At 45.5% G+C, this 17,287-nt stretch overlaps 1 protein-coding gene across 2 annotated transcripts in view; it reads right to left on the reverse strand.

The window, feature by feature from the left end:
• Positions 1-3,955, reverse strand: part of TMEM121 (transmembrane protein 121) — a 261,861-nt gene extending 257,906 nt beyond the window's left edge. For both annotated transcript variants that reach the window (XM_077465032.1, XM_077465031.1), the window contains exon 1: positions 3,283-3,955. The gene's annotated coding sequence lies outside the window, so the exon portion shown is untranslated. The remainder of the gene's footprint in view (positions 1-3,282) is intronic.
• Positions 3,956-17,287: the final 13,332 nt, after the last annotated feature.

Consider the following 17,287-nt stretch of genomic DNA (forward strand, 5'->3'; position numbering starts at 1 on the left):
TTTACACAAAGTGGTCAATTTATACGATATTTCTAACACATAGCAAATGTTACACCCCAAAATACATTCTGCTACTCATCCTGAGTATGGAGATACCACATGTGTGAGACTTTTACACAGCCTGGCTACATAGAGAGTTCCAGAATGCAGGGAGCACTTTCAGGCGTTCTAGGAGCATAAATTCCACATAAAATTTCCTAATGACCTATTACACTGTTGAAGGCCCTGGAGCACCATTTTGGAAAGCAAACACCCCAAAGTATATTCTATGAGGCATAATGAGTCTTTTGAACAGTTCATTTTTTTTCATAAGTCTTCAGAAAACATGAAAAGAAAATGAAAACTTTTTTTTTAACACAAAGTGGTCAATTTATATGATATTTCTAACACATAGCATGTACATAGCAAAAATGACACCCCAAAATACATTCTGCTACTCCTCCCAAGTATGGCAATACCACATGTTTCATAGTTTCATAGTTAGTAAGGTTGAATAAAGACACCAGTCCATCAAGTTCAACCTGAGTGAGTGTCTACAATTGTCCCTGTACATATCACATCGGTCCCTACCCTCAAAGAGCCCACAATCCAAGGTCCCCATTCATATACTAGGGCCAATTATGGACAGAAGCCAACTAACCTACCTGCATGTCTTTGGATTGTGGGAGGAAACTGGGATACCCAGGCACAGGGAGAACATGCAAACTCCAGGCAGGAATTGTCGTGGTTGGGATTTGAACCAGTGACCCTTCTTACTGCTAGGTGAGAGTGCTATCCGCTACACCACTGTGCCGCCCGTCTCACATGTGTGAGACCTTTACACAGCCTGGCCACATAGACAGGTCCAACCCTGAAGTAGTACCTTTAGGTGTTCTAGGAGCATAAATTATATATATAATTTTATTCCTACCTATCACACTTTTGAAGGTCCTGGAGCACAAGGACAGTGGAATTACCCACAAAATGACCCTATTTTGAAAAGCACACAGCCCAAGGTATATTCTATGAGGCTACAGATGGGTACTCTGTTGGGCTGGAGAGAGGTACTTGGGTACTCTGTTGGGCTGGAGAGAGGTACTTGGGTACTCTGTTAGGCTGGTGACAGGTACTCAAGTAATCTGATGGGCTGGTGACAGATACTCGGGTACACTGATGGACTGGTGACAGATAATTGGGTACTCTGATGGGCTGGTGAAAGGTACTCGGGTACTCGGATGGGCTGGTGATAGGTACTCCGATGGGCTGGTGACAGGTTTTTGGGTACTCTGATGGGCTGGTGACTGGTACTTGGGTACTCTGATGGGCTGGTGACAGGTACTTGGGTACCCTGATGGGCTGGTGACAGGTACTTGGGTACCCTGATGGGCTGGTGACAGGTACTTGGGTACCCTGATGGGCTGGTGACAGGTACTTGGGTACCCGGATGGGCTGGTGACAGGTACTTGGGTACCCTGATGGGCTGGTGACAGGTACTTGGGTACCCTGATGGGCTGGTGACAGGTACCTGGGTGCTCTGATGGGCTGGTGACAGGTACTCGGGTGCTCTGATGTGCTGGTGACAGGTACTCTGGCACTCTAATGGGCTGATGACAGATACTCTGATGGGCTGGTGACAGATCCTCTTTATTACTGGGGGGCCAATCAGTGTGTGTTGGTGTGCACAGTAAGTGGTAACGAGCTGTTACCGCAATTTCCTCCACAATCGGTGTGCGAGGAGCCGGAGAACCTGGTAACCACTCTTTACCACTGTTTACATTCTGTGACCGGCTGTGTCCAAGCAAGTCAATTTCATTGGCTTTTTACCACGATTGTGGATGGGCTGTGTCAAGGTGATAAGCCTCGTCCCCGGCCGCCGCTATGGGTGTGCACGAGGACAGTGCCTGTGACACAGCCGATCATATGGTAAAGAGCGTAGGTTGGGAGAGTGTTCCTTCCGGCATCATTTTACTATGGCCTGGTATGGAACTGGTTAAAAAGTGTTAGCTGGAGTTTAGCTTCAATTTGTTAGTGTATCAAAATGTGTTTTATATATAGCATATTTAACACTTCCCCCTCTTAAAGAGGTTGTAATTCCTATAAAAAAATAAATAAATAAAAAATAATAAAAAATAAAAAAACTTTAAGACATTGCATACTAGCTCATTATGAAATACTTACCTTAGAATGAAGCTCTGTCAGCATCGCCCGCACACCGCTGAGATGGCTAACATCTTCCCCGGTGTTTCTTCTGGGTTTGCGGGCTTTGGCGCTATGATTGGCCAGAGCCGCGATTATGTCATTGCCACGCATGTGGGAGCTGCCCTTCACGGCACAGGGCCCTGAAGAAACGGCACGGGCGGCCATTTATTCAAAGTATATGCGCCGATGACATTGGCGTATATAGTAAATATCTCCTAAACGGTGCAAGTTTAGGAGATATTTACAGTACCTACAGGTAAGCCTTATTCTAGGCTTACCTGTAGGTCCAATTAAAAAAGGAAGACTACTTTCTCTTTAAAACTGAGAATACTGCTGTCCAAAGGTATCTCTGTTGCTCCTTCATCCAGAGGGGAGGCACTCAAATACAGGAGGTGTTTTAGCGATCAGATCACCAGGTGAAAACAGAGCGGAAAAAAAGTAAAAAAGAAAGCTAAATGTAGCCACTACATCTAATGATTGGTAAGCTGCAATATATTACATTTCGGGTTTGGGGGTTTAATACTGCTTGAAACTCTTCTTTCATATAGGCCCAAGCCTGTTTTATTTTGCAACTACTGCAATGAAACAAACAAAATAATAACAACACAATATCCATATATAAAATTACAACAAGTAAAAAATTCCAAAATCAAATACTATATTTCATTGCCCATAAATCTAGCCATTCAATATACCGAACTCCTGAATTTTGAAAATACGTCTTCTAGCCACCACACTCATAATTCACAGTATGCAACGATGAGAACTGCAAGCAACAGCCATGTTTGCCGATTGCCTTTAAAAATCTGATAGCTAAAGAAAATTGATTGGGTGAATTATTCAGCGTATCCTTGCAGTTTGAGGGCTATATACCATACAAGAGGCTAATAGCCTTGCTTTTTTATTTGTTTGATATAGAAAATCAATATACTGTGCTTTTCTTTTTTTTTTTTTTTTTTTTAACCTGGGGCATGGCTTTAGTTAGAGAGAAATTGAAGCACTGTATACAGTCATTACTTCAAGGAGCCTGTATAGAAAATGAACATATATATCTAATAAATGCAGACTGTCTTCATCATGTCTTTTGCTGTATAGTTCCCTTACCTTCAGTCAGACTGGGGGTCCAAACCAAGACAACTGCAACATCCGGGTACCAGTATCTCACAGAACTCGCAGCTCTTCAAAGGCCACTAGTACCTCACATTGATTCGATTTTCTCCTCGGGTTGCTGTTTCCCGCTATAACCCTTCACCATTAAGACAAACAGCAGACACCCACTTGTACCTGGGAAAAGAAATCCAGCGCTGACAGAATTAAGAAGAAAAAAAAAATCATTGCTTGTGGTCGACTCGTATGTGTCTATTGACAATCCGTCCAGCCAGAGTCTGTGCATTATTCATTGGCAGTGTGCTTGCACAGAAAGATATGTCGGGGAGCTCGCCCACCTCTTTTCTCCTGTCTGGAAGGCTTCATTTCCCTTCCCAATCACACAGCACTGCATTCAGGCAGTCATTTGTAGGAGAAATGCCAGGAACAGTGCAAGAGTGTTGTGTGGAGGAGGAGGAGGAGGGGAAAGGGAAGTAGGTAACCAGCGAAGATGCTCTCCTCGTTTCTGCTACGAAGAATAGAGTAGAGTAGCTCCCACCCATCATGTGCACTTGTCTGTGCTTCTTCCCTCTGCTTGCTGCAAGCATAGAAGCTCTATCAGCAGAATGGATTCCGATATTCCAGCTGTAGGAATGGCATTCATCAGTTCAATTGATGCTAGTTACCACATGACAGTCAGATTTTAACAGAGCAGCCATGCTAATTAAAGCTTTCTATCTATTAATCCGTTTTAGATCTAAAAAAACTGAACATATTTCCCTATTCACGCTAATGAGGTGGATGCGGGACTCCTCCCCGCGGAGTTTATTGAATTCTGACAATCCAGATTCCTCTACTGTCAGGATACACTGATCAGCATTGCAGCCGATTGGCTGCATTTGCTGATCGAACAAAAATTTACTAGCAGTCCTGTTCAAGAGGAGTCATTTATTAGATCAACTACTCTCGAACGGGAATGGCCATAGATAGATCAAAATTCAGACAGTATCTCAGCCAAATTGGGATCCAGCTATGGCCAGCTTTAGTAAAATCTCTTAGGGCTCATCAGCACAAGCGCTGAAGACTGATGTGAATGTACAATGCATATGTAAATCGCTGCCTAAAATGAACAGCGCTATACAAGTACCTAAAATAAAATAAAGAGGGGATGGTAAAAGCCATCAGTTTGGCCACCATTTTACCACCAACTAAATTAGGACAAGGATTATGGCAGGAAAACAATACTCACAAAATGGAAACTGACAGAAGCCCCTACAATAGCAACCTGGAGATCAATGATCAATGCATTGCTCCCTCTGTACCAGCTCACATATATGGGTCTCAATTGCCCTCAAAAATTCGAGATTATTTGGTTGACCTGGGTTGCAGCTAGGAATCTTTTTGAAATTTCCCACATCCTCCTGTTTTTGGAAGACCCCCCTCCCCCACTCTTTTTGCTTCCTTTTTTCTTTTCTCCCTTCACCCCCCCCCTTCTCCCCCCCCCCCTTCTCCCCCCAAAATGTTTCATCCCCCCCCCCCCCCCCCCCAATTTGTGATAGCTGTTAGTCCACTTCGACATATATCATGGAATGTATTCTATTGTGGCTCCTGTCTTAGGGTTCCAGACCGGATGTACTTACGAGACTTATGCTCTTTCTTATGGCTGATTTATGTAGGTGTCTATGAAGGTACTATGACTGTATAAAAATGTGTGGTTACACTACAAGCTGTATTCTTTATGTTATCTACATGTACAATGAAATTTATTTTTGTCAAAAATTTCTACTGTTACAAAAAAAGAAAAAAATAAGTAGGACAAGGAGAGTTGTACACATCCCGAAGATTTTACACCCTTCATGACCAGGCCATTTTATGATATTCGGCGCTGCTTTAACTTGTAATAGCACTGTCATGCAACACTGTACCCGAATGAAATTTATATAATGGGAGCGCGGGCCACACTCGCCCCTTACCTTAATTCCCCAGATACAACCGTATAGTAGAGTAATACACACACACACACACACACACACACACACACACACACACACACACCATTTGGCAAAAATTGGCCTCTGCATTTTATTGGTTTACAATAAATTATAAAGACCAAACATATTAATTCAATATTCAAATAAAATCAAACATACAGCAAACTTATGCTCAGTTATCAGAACTTGGGCATCATAACCATATTGAATAAAGAAAGACTCCCCCCCCCCCCCCGGATTCCGGGTGACCTGAATGCTTGCGAAGGGGAGGGAGTTTTTTCTCCTGTTGTCCTGGCACTGCTGGAGGAAGGAGAGACCTTCTACAGCCATTTTATCACTTCCCAGGAACATCCAGAACCTTCCCGGAATTCCCATTGGACCACCTTGCATGCTTCGTTTTAATATTTAAAGTGAAAGTACCCCACCATCTATACCTTATATAACTTAATGGCTAAAATGCATATAGCAACCAAACAGGGCTGGGTGGCCGCCATCCCAAGAAGGTGGGCTTAGATGATGCTCCTCCCTTTTTACATGGGACCGCAGGCTACACTCACCCCTTACCTTAATTCCCCGGATACAATCGTATAGTAGATTAATACACACACACACCTTTTGGCAAAAATTGTCTGCAGCATTTTATTGGTTTACAATAAATCATAAAGACCAAACATATTAATTCAATATTCATATAAAATCAAAACATACAGCAAACTTTTGCCCAGTTATCAGAACTCGGCATCATAAATTTATTGAATAAAGAAATACATTCCCACCAGCCGGCCTTGTGAAACAAGACCGGCCTACCCCAAATACGCGGCCATTTCAATGCTGCTTTACAGCTTGAATATATTGGCACCCACATCTGAAAGGTAGACCCCAACCTGCCTATAAAGCCCCAGCATTCCTCCCTCAAGATCCCGGAGCTGATAAGCAAAACCCCTTAACAGTGGCATGTATTTAGCCATTGCCCGACCGTCTTCCTCAATTTTTCCATCACTCTATGGAACAGGGACTGTATCCGGGGAAGTCAAATGAAAACGATAAAGATCCCTTTTCATCATAAACAAAATATCCAAAGTACAAAAATTACCCAAGTCATTACCTCCTAAATGAACTATTATAATTGACGTGGTGGCAATGACTGATACAATTGTGATAAATGAAAATATAGATGCTCCCACTTCAGGCCTCTCACACCTTTCCAGTACAGAGCGAAGGAATCCGGCTGTAAAGATCAGTTAACCGAGTACCTGCGTTGAGCCGCACACCTCCGTGTCCAGTGTATGGAAGAATGGCCCAGAATCGATACGCAATGTTGAAAATCTAGGAAATCAAAGTGAAAGGTTAGGTCTGATATCTCTTAAAACAATTGGACCTACATCTTTCCATACCCATAATGGCTTGGCCGGCAGACCCTTCTCCGCAGCATCAGATGCTGCCCCTATTCTGAATAAATGGGATAAAAACTTTAAACTCTGTAAACCCAATTTTCCCAAACAGTGTTTTAGGACATAAGATAGTTGGTACTGCATGAGTAGAGACCCATCTAAATGGATGAGAAAATGGCTCGACCCAACCAGATCTGCTGCTAAAAACTCATTCACCAGTGCCCCTGGGCAAATGGAAACATCCCCACAGGCTGTTCAAATCACCCATTCCCCTTGACTGGTCAGTTTTAGATCGCTTCAAAAAAATAGGCATACCCAACCTTGTTCCACAAGCACATGTTCCAAGAGCATTCCAAAAGAACTCCTTTTGGATACTGGAATCAAGTTGGAAATCCGAAAAGCCTCAAATTAAGCCAACACAAAAACCACTTTGAACAGCAAAGCCTCATAACTGGTAAAGCAAACCACAAGCGTGGCCTCGCAAAGGTGCTTAAGAATATCCAAACAGATAAGCCGTCTACCATCCGGGCGAAAAGTTTTCTTCCTGTAGCCTTTCAATGCCTGTTTTACTGTAAAAAAAACTAGAACAGGACAGAAAACTTCTCATTCAAAAGAAAAAAGATCCCCTCGCTATGGTTTTTGCTAAAAACCCATAAGAAGGTAGCCTCCCCTTCAAAAAGGCCAAAAAAGTGAGAACTTCTTGGGAGCATCGCAAGCGAATCTATTTGTTTCAGCGAAATGTATCCACTTCCTCCAGGCGGCGGAGTAATCTTCTCATGTACGAGGAGCGACTGAGTGTCTAATAGCTTCAGCAACCGTGTTAAATCAGATCCCACAGATAGGCTGGGCACTCCATCCTTTCCGCATCTGCCCCAGGGAGCAATTGGCGAAAATGCTGTATCTGGAAACAGGAAAGAGTCCGCTATAGTATTTAAAACTCCCAGCGTGTACTTAGCCTTAATCCAGATATTAAATTTCAAACATAAAAACCAGAATCCGCCTGCTCGCAAAAAATGTTCCCCAAAGCGACACTGCTACCAAAATCGGGAAGAGCTCAAACAGCACAATGTTTCTAGTAGCTTTTTTCCAAATTCATGCTTCCAGTCAAGCACCACAACTCCAATGCGATTCCCATATTGCTGCAAAACCTTTCGAGCCCGCTGCGTCTGTGAACAAGCGAAAACCCAGAACAAAAACAAAATCAGTCTGAAAAAAGGACCTTCCGTTATAGGTTGTTAAAAAATTGTCCCACACCACGTCATTCTTGAGGGGGCCATCAAGCATATGTGAGCGAAAGGGGATTTTAGACCTGAGGTTGAAATATACAGATGTCGGGGGAGAAAAGTCTCCCTACCTGCATGATTTTACAAGCAAAAGCCAGGAGGCTTAATAACGACTGCATTTCCTTCAACAACACCTTACGCCTTCTTAAAAAAAAAGGAAAAAGGCAATACGGTTCCTCATTTTGTGAATCTTAAGCCCCATACACACTATCAGATTATCTGCTGAGTTTTTCCTTCAGATTTACCAAAACCATATAATATGAGGACAAACCTTAGGAGTTTCAATGTGTATGCAATCAGGCAGGCCCTTCTACTACATGGTTTTGGTAAATCTGAAGGAAAACTCAGCAGATAATCTGATAGTGTGTATGGGGCTTTAGCCTGTGGCAGCCTAAACTCCCTTGCCTCGGTATCAATCAAAATAATTAAAAACTCTATGGAGGTCACAGGTCTTCTCTGGACCAAAAAAACAAAAAGTTCTGTAATCTCACCAAATAACCGCCGAGCCGAGAACAAAATTCAGATCCCACTGGTCCAATAAATAAAAAATCATCCAAGTAATGCACTACAGCATCCTTCCCAGACTCAAAAAACATAACATAAAAGCTTCAAAATACGTGCAGGACAACGAACATCCCATAGGGAGACATTTATCAAAAAAATAACATCCGTCAAAATAAAAACCCAAAGAACTGAAAGCTAATGGGGAGATGGGAAAAAGCCTGAAAGCCGACTTCATGTCAGCTTTAGCCAACAAAGCCCCTAAGCCACAGGCTTTAACCTTCACAATCGCTTCCTCAAAGAGGTAGGAAAGGCAGGGGCAGAAATGCCAGCAGCAGAGAGAGCAGTAGAAATAGCTGACAGATATACCAGAATGTCAGGCAAAGCATTAGACAGAAAACCCTGCCCAGCTGGTGAAAATGTCAAAGCTGGCACACTCAAGCTTGGCTCGTTATCCTGAAACAGCGTATCTGGAACCAGGACATTCTGTATAGCCAACAACTGAGGTACAGCTGTCGCTTGAAGACTAGGGATGAGCTTCGAGTTCGAGTGGAACGTAAGTTCGACTCGAACATTGGCTGTTCGATCATTTGACGAAGATCGAACATTATGGGCCATTCGCGCCAAATTTGAGCGGCGCGTCACGACCCATAATGTACTGCGTCATCGCAGTGCATTGCTGGCTGATGATTGGCCAAGCATGCACCATGACCCGCATGCTTTGGCCAATCACAGCGATGTAAGCAGGGTGCCTGTGGCCAATTATGGCTCCGGGGGTTAAGTGCACGCCCCACACTATATAAGGCCACCTTGCAAACCTACAGGTCAAATTTGCAGCCACAAAATAATTACTAGCTGTGCACACATAGTCCCACCACATGGCCAATGACATAACACATGTATGAGGTGAATCTGGGATCGACAACTACAAGCATTCTTTTTTTATATGTGAAATTGTGACAATTCAGGACTGTGGAGCGCATGAAGGCAATGGAAGAGAGGGACGGTCAGGCTAGGCAAAGAAGAGGGTGCAGGATATGATCACCAGCAGCGTGACATACAGCAATGACACCTGCAAAGTGATAGAGTGATCTGACACCAGCACCGTGATAGAGAGCACTGACATCAGCGGCGTGACATACAGCAATGACACCTGCACCGTGATAGAGTGATCTGACACCAGCACCGTGATAGAGAGCACTGACATCCGCAGCGTGACATAAAGCACTGACACCAGCACCGAGATATACAGCACTGACACCTGCACTGTAAGCAGCCCCAGGAGTAAGTCAGCATAGCACAGGGATGGTGGGAGCCCCTCATAATGAGCATAGCACAGGGATGGTGGGAGCCCCTCATAATGAGCATAGCACAGGGATGGTGGGAGCCCCTCATAATAAGCAGCCCCAGGAGTAAGTCAGCATAGCACAGGGATGGTGGGAGCCCCTCATAATAAGCAGCCCCAGGAGGAAGTCAGCACAGCACAGGGATGGTGGGAGCCCCTCATAATGAGCATAGCACATGGATGGTGGGAGCCCCTCATAATATACACAGCAGAGGTACAGCCCCAGGAGGAAGTCAGCACAGCACAGGGATGGTGGGAGCCCCTCATAATAAGCAGCCCCAGGAGGAAGTCAGCACAGCACAGGGATAGTGGGAGCCCCTCATAATAAGCATAGCACAGGGATGGTGGGAGCCCCTCATAATATGCACAGCAGAGGTACAGCCCCAGGAGGAAGTCAGCACAGCACAGGGATGGTGAACTTTACAAACCTACAGGTCATATTTGCAGCCACAAAATAATTACTAGCTGTGCACACATAGTCCCACCACATGGCCAATGACATAACACATGTATGAGGTGAATCTGGGATCGACAACTACAAGCATTCTTTTTTTATATGTGAAATTCTGACAATTCAAGACTCTTGAGACAATGGAGGCGAGGGAAGGTCAGGGTAGGCAAAGAAGAGGGTGCAGGAGATGATCACCAGCACCCGCACCATGATATAGAGCACTGACACCTGCACCATGATAGAGTGATCTGACACCAGCACCGTGACATAACACATGTATGAGGTGAATCTGGAATCGACAACTGCAAGCATTCTTTTTTTATATGTGAAATTCTGACAATTCAGGACTCTTTAGACAATGGAGGCGAGGGAAGGTCAGGGTAGGCAAAGAAGAGGGTGCAGGAGATGATCACCAGCACCAGCACCGTGATATAGAGCACTGACACCTGCACCGTGATAGAGTTATCTGACACCAGCACCGTGACATAACACATGTATGAGGTGAATCTGGGATCGACAACTACAAGCATTCTTTTTTTATATGTGAAATTCTGACAATTCAGGACTCTTGAGACAATGGAGGCGAGGGAAGGTCAGGGTAGGCAAAGAAGAGGGTGCAAGAGATGATCACCAGCACCCGCACCGTGATAAACAGCACTGACACCTGCACTGTAAGCAGCCCCAGGAGGAAGTCAGCATAGCACAGGGATGGTGGGAGCCCCTCATAATGAGCATAGCACAGGGATGGTGGGAGCCCCTCATAATATGCACAGCAGAGGGTGCAGAAGAGTAAGGCTGAGTGAGCCACTCAACCAATTCTGGTGCTTCCTTTGATGTAATCGCACGCACCTTCTGCAATTTCCCACTTTGGCTCAAGCCTGTTGCTCCTGCCCTACCACCCCTGCGGAAGGGCCTGCCTCTTCCTCTGCCTGTCATTTTTTAAACGACCCTGTGACAAAACTCTCTACAGAAGTGCAGTATGTATGTGGAAGAAGGTATATAACACCCCGCTTTAATCTATTGTTTTTGGGGGCCACTGGTCTATCACACCAGTTACAATACTTTTTTTTTGGATTGCGTTTGTCACACTTTGTAGTATCACTGCAGAACCGCTCAGCAGTCACAATGCTGGACAGTGGAAACCCACTATACTATGCTTTCTATATGTGCAAGTATTTTATACGTGTATTACACAACTATATACTGCACACCAAATAGTACACCTATACCAGTCCTTAAGGACCTTTGTGGAACTAGTAGGTTGTGATTAGCAGACTGTACCTCACTCAACCCTATATACTGTAGTACGCTATACCTTACCAGTCCTTAGAAGGACCTTTGTGAAACTAGTAGGTTGTGATTAGCAGACTGTACCTCAGTCCCTATACTGATAAAGGACTGCTGCAGAATAGGGCAGCAGTAGTGCACCTCAACCCTATATATTGTGGACCTATACCAGTCCTTAAGGATTAGCAGACTGTACCTCACTCAACCCTATATACTCTAGTACGCTATACCTTACCATTCCTTAGAAGGACCTTTGTGCAACTAGTAGGTTGTGATTAGCAGACTGTACCTCATTCCCTATACTCATAAAGGACTGCTGCAGAATAGGGCAGCAGTCAGCAGTAGTGCACCTCAACCCTATATATTGTGGACCTATACCAGTCCTTAAGGATTAGCAGACTGTACCTCACTCAACCCTATATACTGTAGTACACTATACCTTACCAGTCCTTATAAGGACCTTTGTGGAACTAGTAGGTTGTGATTAGCAGACTGTACCTCAGTCCCTATACTGATAAAGGACTGCTGCAGAATAGGGAAGCAGTCAGCAGTAGTGCACCTCAACCCTATATATTGTGGACCTATACCAGTCCTTAAGGATTAGCAGACTGTACCTCATTCAACCCTATATACTGTAGTACACTATACCTTACCAGTCCTTATAAGGACCTTTGTGGAACTAGTAGGTTGTGATTAGCAGACTGTACCTCAGTCCCTATACTCATAAAGGACTTCTGCAGAATAGGGCAGCAGTCAGCAGTAGTGCACCTCAACCCTATATATTGTGGACCTATACCAGTCCTCAAGGATTAGCAGACTGTACCTCACTCAACCCTATATACTGTAGTACACTATACCTTACCAGTCCTTATAAGGACCTTTGTGTAACTAGTAGGTTGTGATTAGCAGACTGTACCTCAGTCCCTATACTCATAAAGGACTGCTGCAGAATAGGGCAGCAGTCAGCAGTAGTGCACCTCAACCCTATATATTGTGGACCTATACCAGTTCTTAAAGATTAGTAGACTGTACCTCACTCAACCCTATATACTGTAGTACACTATACCTTACCAGTCCTTATAAGGACCTTTGTGGAACTAGTAGGTTGTGATTAGCAGACAGTACCTCAGTCCCTATACTCATAAAGGACTGCTGCAGAATAGGGCAGCAGTCAGCAGTAGTGCACGTCAACCCTATATATTGTGGACCTATACCAGTCCTTAAGGATTAGCAGACTGTACCTCACTCAACCCTATATACTGTAGTACACTATACCTTACCAGTCCTTAGAAGGACCTTTGTGGAACTAGTAGGTTGTGATTAGCAGACTGTACCTCAGTCCCTATACTGATAAAGGACTGCTGCAGAATAGGGCAGCAGTCAGCAGTAGTGCACCTCAACCCTATACCAATCCTTAAGGATTAGCAGACTGTACCTCACTCAACCCTATATACTGTAGTACACTATACCTTAACAGTCCTTAGAAGGACCTTTGTGCAACTAGTAGGTTGTGATTAGCAGACTGTACCTCAGTCCCTATACTCATAAAGGACTACTGCAGCAGAAGGGCAGCAGTCAAGTATAATATTCTTTCTATATTTGGAAGAAAGAATATTATACGTGTACAAGCTTATTACCATACCAGTCCTGAAAAGAACCTTTGTGGACCTAATATTAACAGCTACTGATTAAACTGACTGTCCCTCACTGCCACACACAGCTTCCTGTCTGTCCCTATTTAAACTGACAAAACACAGGCTGCTGCAACAATAACTTGAATAGCACTCAAAACTATATTCTGTACTACTTTACCATACCAGTCCTGAAAAGGACTTTTGTGGACCTAATAGTAACAGCTAATGATTAAACTGACTGTCCCTGCTGCACACAGTGTCCTGTCCCTCTCTGCACTGACAAAAGACAGGCTGCTGCAACAATGACTTGAATAGCAGTGCCTCAAACCTATATCCTGAACAACACCTATACCATACCAGTCCTTAAAAGAACTTTTGTGGACCGAATAGCTAGCGATTTGGGTCACTGCAGTCTCTCCCTGCTCCACACAGCAACCTCTCCCTATAGCAGTGATGGCGAACCTTGGCACCCCAGATGTTTTGGAACTACATTTCCCATGATGCACAACTACACTGCAGAGTGCAGGAGCATCATGGGAAATGTAGTTTCAAAACATCTGGGGTGCCAAGGTTCGCCATCACTGCCCTATAGTGACATACGAAAGAATGTAAAATGGCCTGCCGGATCGGGTCTATTTATAAGTTAGGGGGAATGTCCAAGTGTCCATGTGCTGTAATGTCTCAATTGGCTGTCCTGTACCACATGATGGATGTGTCATCATAGGTCAAAGTTCTTTTACACAGTAAACACGGGGTCCGCCGGGCGAACAGCGTCAATAGTCCGCCGATCGGGCGGACCGCGAACAGCCGAAATTCGCCGCGAACCGACCGCCGGGCGAACCGTTCGGCTATCCCTATTGGTGGCGTTTGTGAAAGAGAGACAGAGAGACTTTCATTTAATTTAGTTTCAGCAGACAGGCAATTCCTTCCTGGTGTTCTATTGCTAATATACTTAAGGCAGGCAGGTGAGACAGTTAGATAGATGCAGTTTATTGTGTATATATATGCATCCCGGTATTGTATATATATATATATATATACACTGTATACAGTTTAGCTTCATCTCACTGCAGACCGTTCCTGTTGTATTGTTTCTAATATGCTTCAGCCAGGCAGGTGGCTCACTGAGCTAAATGCATTTTATATTATATATATATATATATATATATATATATATATTAATATACAGGCTTGTGTATATATATATATATATATATATATATATATATATATATATATATATATATATATATATATATATATAGTCTAGCCAAGCCTATACCTGACTAGGCCATTGCCTGAGTGCGCATTCAAAGACACTTTCAGCCAGGGCAGGTGACTCACTGAGCTGCCAAGCCTATACCTTACTGTAGGCCATTCCTGGTGTACTGTTTTTAGTAAACTTCAGGCGTTGTTTTTGCTAATCTAATTATACAGTATGTCTGGAAGGCCACCAAGGAGAGGCAGATGCTCACAGTCCACTAAAAGAGGACAAGCAGACTCTGTGTCTACAGCAAACAGTACTAGTCGTGGACACAGTGCATCCTCAGCACGTGGCCGTGGGTCACGCTTGTTCTTTTTTTTCCGGGAGCTGGCTGTGTTGAGCCACAACATTCAGAAGAGTTGGTAGAGTGGATGGCTAAGCCATCCTCATTCTCTCTCACCCAGGCTCAGGGTACTTTGTCTGCCAAGCGGCCTCTTCCCTCGGCTCAATGGCATCAGTCACTCCTTCCCTAGCCCCACCATGTCCTGAGAACCGTTTGACCACAGTGTTGGGTACATGCTGCAGGAGAATGCGCAGCGTTTTGAGGGCTCTGACGATGGTACCCAGCTTGAGGAAGGAAGTTACATGAGCCCAGAGAGAGGAGGTGCCCAAGAAGGACAGCAAACTGGCAGTCATGTTCCCCCAGCTGCAGCATACTGCCAGGTTTGCTCCAGTGACGAGGATGGAGGGGATGATGAGGTAACTGACTCTACATGGGTGCCTGATAGGAGAGAGGAGGAGGAGGAGGCACATCTCCAAGAGGCAGGATGCCCTCCATGGGCCAGCTTAAGAGCAGCCAACCGACTGCATCACACTGCAGAGCTCCGCATGTGCAGGGCGCTGCTGTCTTTGCACGTTATTCCAAAAGTTCTTTGGCGTGGCCAAAGCAGCAGCCGCTTGGGCACCACATGCTTGACCAGACATATGTCGACCTGCCATGCAGTCCGTTGGCAAGCATACATAAAAGACCCACACCAAAGAACAAAGCAGACCTCTCCTTGCTCCTCATCAGCTGGGATCTCCAACCCCACTATACCTTAAGTCCTCTCAGAAACCTGCACTGAGAGGAATGAGGGTGTAGAATTAGGTGTGTCACTGCCAAGTACTTGCGGGCAATCTACTATCGGTACACCAACGTCTGATTGTACCAGGCAAATTTCTCTGCCCCAGCTGCTATACAGCTGAAAGAAGTTCACTCCCAGCCATCCACATGCCCAGCGGTTGAATGCTAGCTTGGCTAAATTGCTAGTACTTCAACTGCTGCCTTTTCAGTTGGTAGACTCGGCCCCTTCCGTGAGTTTGTGCAAGGTGCGATTCCTCAGTGGCAGGTTCCCAAATGCCACTTTTTCTCACGGTAGGCGATTTCGGCTCTCTACCGGCATGTGGAAGGCAATGTCCATGCCTAGCTGGACAGGGCAGTCAGCGCTAAGGTGCATATTGCCGCTGACTCATGGTCAAGCAGGCATGGGCAGGGATGTTACCTATCTTTCACGGCGCATTGGGTCACTCTCCTGGCAGCTGGGAAGGATACAGGACAGGGTGCAGTATTGTTGGAGGTTGTTCCGTCACCAGGCCTCCAAAATGCTATTGGTGGTGATTCTGACTCACTTCTCTCCTCCACCCCCTCCTCTTTTTCTTCCTCCATGGCCTCTTCCTGTGCCGATTTGTCCTTGGAACCAGCGGTGTTCCGTAGGCATTGAAGGGGCTACGCAAATACGCAGGCAAAAAGATGCCATGCGGTGCTTGTGCTGGTGTGCTTGGGGGACAGGAGCCACACTGTGGCAGAAATTCTGTCAGCTCTGCAGGGGCAGGCTCAGAGGTGGTTGATGCCACGCTAGCTTAAGCCAGGAATGGTGGTTTGCGACAATGGCACCAACCTCCTCTCTGCTCTCCGACAGGGACACCTCACCCATGTTCTCTGTTTGGCTCACGTCCTTAACTTGGTGGTGCAGCAGTTCCTGGGCTGGTACCTGGCTTACAGGATGTACTGAGGCAGGCCAGGAAAGTCTGTGTGCATTTCCACCAGTCATACAATGCCAGTGCTCTGCTGGCTGACCTTCAAAAGGAATTTAACCTGCCCAAGAACCGCCTAATCTATAACATGCCTACCAGGTGGAACTCAACGTTGGCCATGCTGCAGTGGCTGCACGCGCAGCAGAGGGCCATAAATGAGTACCTGCACGACTATGGCACCAGGACAGGGTCAGGGGAGCTTGGTTTTTTCTCCCACGCCAGTGGGCTATGATCAGGGATGCATGCACTGTCCTGTCACCATTTGAGGAGGCCACGAGGATGGTGAGCAGTGACAGTGCATGCATCAGTGACACCATCCCTCTTGTCCACCTGTTGAAGCACATGCTGCATGGAATAATGGACAGGGCACTTGCGGCAGACCAGAGGGAGGAAGGGGAGGACTGATCAGGAGGATTAATCACTGACCAGAGCTTGAGCAGTATGCAATTGAGCTACTGGCCTGTCCTGCATGCAGAGTTCTTTCGGAACGCACATTCAGTGCTGCTGCAGGCTTTGTAACCGGTCACAGGGTACGCCTGTCCACTGAATTGGTTGATCGGCTGACCTTCATAAAAATTAATCAGTCTTGGATCACCAGCTACCAAGCACCTAATGCTAATGTAACTGTCAGGTCACCTTGAGGCGAGGTGACAGGTGCACACCGTAAGAATCAGGAGTGCACCGCAAGGTTGTGGACCCTACGGCTGACTGCTGCAGACAGGGGACAGATCCTACTGGGGTTAGAGCGCAAGATTCCTTGGGGCGCGGAATCTAAGAGCCAGCAGGTGTTCACCAGCGCCTCCAGTGGTGAGGATGGACTTGGCTGCAACTGGCTCCAGGTCGCGACCCCCAGGGTCCCCCAG

Source organism: Lithobates pipiens, unplaced genomic scaffold (genome assembly GCF_037356315.1).
Source record: "Lithobates pipiens isolate NorthernLeopardFrog02 unplaced genomic scaffold, aLitPip1_a1.2 Scaffold_30, whole genome shotgun sequence".
NCBI lineage: Eukaryota > Metazoa > Chordata > Amphibia > Anura > Ranidae > Lithobates > Lithobates pipiens.